This window comes from Orycteropus afer, unplaced genomic scaffold, assembly GCF_000298275.1.
Source record: "Orycteropus afer afer isolate SDZICR_OR568_19922 unplaced genomic scaffold, OryAfe1.0 scaffold00312, whole genome shotgun sequence".
NCBI lineage: Eukaryota > Metazoa > Chordata > Mammalia > Tubulidentata > Orycteropodidae > Orycteropus > Orycteropus afer.
The window spans coordinates 51,305-55,389 of NW_006921899.1; the positions used below are offsets into that span (position 1 = coordinate 51,305).

A 4,085-nucleotide genomic window follows, 5' to 3' on the forward strand; every position below is an offset into this window, starting at 1 on the left:
ATTATATAATAAACCCAAACCAAACGCACTGCCGTTGAGTCGGAACCGACTCATAGCAACCCCTGCTTGGTTTCCCAGGCGGTATCACTATGGAAGTAGATTGTCCCATCTTCCTTCCCAGGAGTGGCTGGGGGCTTGAACTGCCAGCCTTCTGGTTAGCGATCAAATGCCTTAGGCACTATGCTGCCAGAGCTCCTATCAATTATATAATATTGTATGTAATATTGAGGTACAGAAGACTTTTCTAAGAATGATCTTCAAGAAAAATATGAATAGAGTTAACTATATTAAAATGAAAAATTTCTATGTATCCAAAGCAACATTAAAAATTTTAAAGGCTAAGGATGAACTGGGGGACCATTTTTTTAAAAAAATTATTATTACTATTTTTAATTTTTGCAGCGTCCCCTCCCAATTGGGGAACTATTTGCATTATGTTTTTGAGTGCTCCTTGAAATCAATTAGAAAAAGATGAACATGACATAGGCAAGGATATGAATAGGAAATTTAAAAAGAAATATAAATGTTCAAAAGCACATAAAAATTTTTAACGTCAATGTTGATTAAATTCTAATTGAAATCATGATTATTCTGAGGATCAGTCTGATTTTATATATCAAAAATCTTTAAAAGGTGCATACTCTTTGACCCTACACTCTAACTTTCAGGAATTTAAATAATTAAAGGAAGTCCTGTGTGGTTGTTGTTGTTGTTACGTGCTATCAACTCAGACTCAACTCATAGCGACCCCTCCTTGGGTTTCTGAGGCAGTATCACTATGGAATTAGATTGCCCAACTTTCCTTCCGAGGACTGGCTGGTGGGCTTGAACTGCCAGCCTTCTGCTTAGCAGTCAAGTGCCCAGAGTGGTGGAAAGTGTTAATACACTCAGCCACTAACCAAAAGGTTGGCAGTTTAAGTCCACTCAGGGGCACCTGAGAAGAATTTTCTACTTCTGAAAACTCAGCCGTTGAAAGTGCTACGGAGCACAGTTCTGCTCTGACACATATGGTGTTGTCCTGAGTCAGAGGTGACTCAAGGCAGCTGTGGTTGTTGTTAGGTGCCACCAAGTCAGTTTCAACCCACAGCAATCCTATGTACAACAGGTGCCCGGTCTTGTACCTTCCTTATAATTGTTTCATACTTGAGCCCATTGTCGCAGCCACTGTATCAATCCATCTTGTTGATGATCTTCCCTTTTTTGGGTGATCCTCTACTTTGGCCACCATGATATTCTTCTCTAGGGACTAGCCACTTCTGCCAACTTGATCAAAATATGAGACATGAAGTCTGGCTATTCTCACTTCTAAGGAACATTCCAGCTGTACTTCCTCCAAGATGGATTTGTTCATTCTTCTAACAGTCCATGGTACACTCAATATTCTTTGCCGATACTACAGTTCAAATGCATCAATTCTTCTGCAATCTTCCTTACTCATTGTCCAGTTCTTACATGGATATGAGACTATTGAAAATACCTGAGGTGCAGTGAATTACTTGGTATGACTTTTCTAGCCATAGTCTTTGTAACTATGATTACTGGGTGGGACCGTGCACATAAAGTGTGTAGAACTCCAATGTAAGGATCAGTTGGTTTTGTTATGCTACAAAAAAAACAAACTTACTGCTGTTGAGTTGTTTCTGACTCATAGTGACCCTTCCTTCAGTTTCTGAGGCGTTATCTCTACAGAAGTAGGTTGCTCAATCTTCCTTCCAAGGAGTGGCTGGTGGGTTTGAACTGGCAGCCTTCTGGGTAGCAGTCAAATGTCTTAGGCACTACACCACTAAAGTTCCCTTTGCTATGCTGGTGGGCTTAAAACGAACCCTCCTAGAGGTAGAAGGGGGCGGAGCTCACTGTCATCAAGGGAGAAGAGCTTGAGTTGGAGTGGAGTGTGTCCTTGGACCCGAGATCCCTGCGCTGTTCCTCCTTGGCAGAGATGCCCTGAGAGATGGCTGAGAGACGGTGGGAGTGAAACCAAGAGGCATGAGACAGAGCGACGGGCTTGCCTGGCCCACAGAGCGAGAAAGCTGAGTGCCTTTGAGCAGGAGGCTTGCTGGTGGAGTGGGGTGCACATAGGTGTATCTATTAGCAGAGCCAAAAGAGCTTTGTAACACTCGCCCAAGCAGGGAAGAGACCAGGCTGAAAGGCCAAGGGCCAGAGAGGCGTGCCTGAGGGCCCAGCAGAGGGGAGACTGACCTGATTGAAGAACTCTGTCCTGAGTGTATTCCTGAACCTGAATTATGGCCTATTACTTCCCTAATAAACCCTATAATCATGAGTATTGTCTGTGAGTTCGGTGTGGCTATTGCAACAGGTTATCAAAACCAGCAGAGAAGTAATGAGTACTGTGGGAGGAATGGCTGATGTCGGAGTTGGTAAAAAAGGTTGGAGGGTGGCGGTATGTCTGGTCTCATAGGAACAAGCCTTGGGCTGTTGGTGGTGACTCTGTTTCCCCCTTGTGAGGTTGGAGGAGGTCAGAGGATGCTGCCTCCATGCCCTTTTGGCAATACCACAGCTTGGGTCAGGCACACCTTAGTCTTCAAAGTGATGTCCTTGCCCTTTAACACTTTTAAAGAGGTCTTTTGCAGCAGATTTGCCCACTGCAATATGTTGTTTGATTTCTTGACTGCTGCTTCCATGGCTGTTGATTGTGGATCCAAGTAAAATGAAACCCTTGACAACTTCAATCTTTTCTCCATTTACCATGATGATGCTTATTGGTCCAGCTGTGAGGATTTTCGTTTTCTTTCTGTTGAGGTGTAATCCATACTGAAGGCTGTAGTCTCTGATCTTCATCAGGAAGTGCTTCGAGTCTTCTTACTTTCAGCAAGCAAGGTGGTGTCATCTACATATTGCAGGTTGTTAATGAATCTTCCTTCAATCCTGATGCCGTGTTCTTCTTCATAGCGTCCAGCTTCTCTGATTATTTGCTTAGCATACAGATTGAATAAGTGTGGTGGAAGGATACAACCCTGACACACATCTTTCCTGATTTTAAACCATGCAGTGGTAACTCTTTTTTTTTTTTGAATGAGTGCCTCTTGGTCTGTGTACAGGTTCCTCATGATTACAATTAAATGTTCTGAAATTCCTATTCTTTGCAATGTTATGCATAATTTGTCACGATCCGTACACTTGAATACCTTTGCATAGAACCACTATGAGTGGTAGGGAATTAGTGACTTACTATAGGATTAGACCTCATGTGATTGTAGGGACCAGGGTATTTAGTCTATGTAAGGCTGTGGGCATTCTGAATCAAGTGTTGGGCCTTAAGTCAGCAGGACCAGTAGTTTGGGAAAATGTACTTGATGTGGGAGAAAGCAAAGGCAAAGTGAAGCCTGTGAGAACAAAATGGAACCATAAAGAGAACCTGGAACCTGGAACACCAAAGTGAGACCCATGAGGACAAAATAACATGGAACCTACAAGAACAACTGGAACTCGTGTCTGTCACTGTCTCCAAACCTGATGATTTGGTGACTGGCAGGAGATGCAGGCACCCTTCACATGCACCTAGTATAGGAGTTGAGGAAGTTGAAGGAGCCCCGGAAGAGCTAGCGGCCTGGCTGATGCCCTGTGCAAGCAAGGTGAGTCAGCAAAGTGCATCAAAGTACATGGCCAACAGTGCCATACACTGACCCGCAGAACATGACAATGGCTGCTCTTCACACCAGTCTTCCAAACTGCAGACATTTTTCTTATGCCAGCCATAACTCAGACCATAGGGAAATGCAGTTTCAGATTAGCTAAATTGAAACACAACAAAACCACCACAATGGGATTGGTTAAAAATTATATATTAATGAAAACAAAACAAACTCACTGCCGTTGAGTTGATTTCAATTCATAGCGACCCCCAGTGGGTTACCAAAGCTGTAAATCTTTACAGAAGTAGATGACCCCATCTTCCTTCTGCAGAGCAACTAGTGGATTTGAACTGCTGACCTTCTGGTTAGCAGCCAAATACCTTATTCACTATGCCATCGGGGCTCCTCGTATTAATGAAATAAGATGTCCTTTGTTGTTGTTGTTATGTGCCGTCAAGTTGGCCCCAACTCCTAGCAACCCCTCCTTGGGTTTCC

The 4,085-nt window shown here is 43.4% G+C and overlaps 1 pseudogene; it reads right to left on the reverse strand.

The window, feature by feature from the left end:
* Positions 1-3,653, reverse strand: part of LOC103206356 — a 5,755-nt pseudogene extending 2,102 nt beyond the window's left edge.
* Between the last annotated feature and the right edge of the window lie 432 nt (positions 3,654-4,085).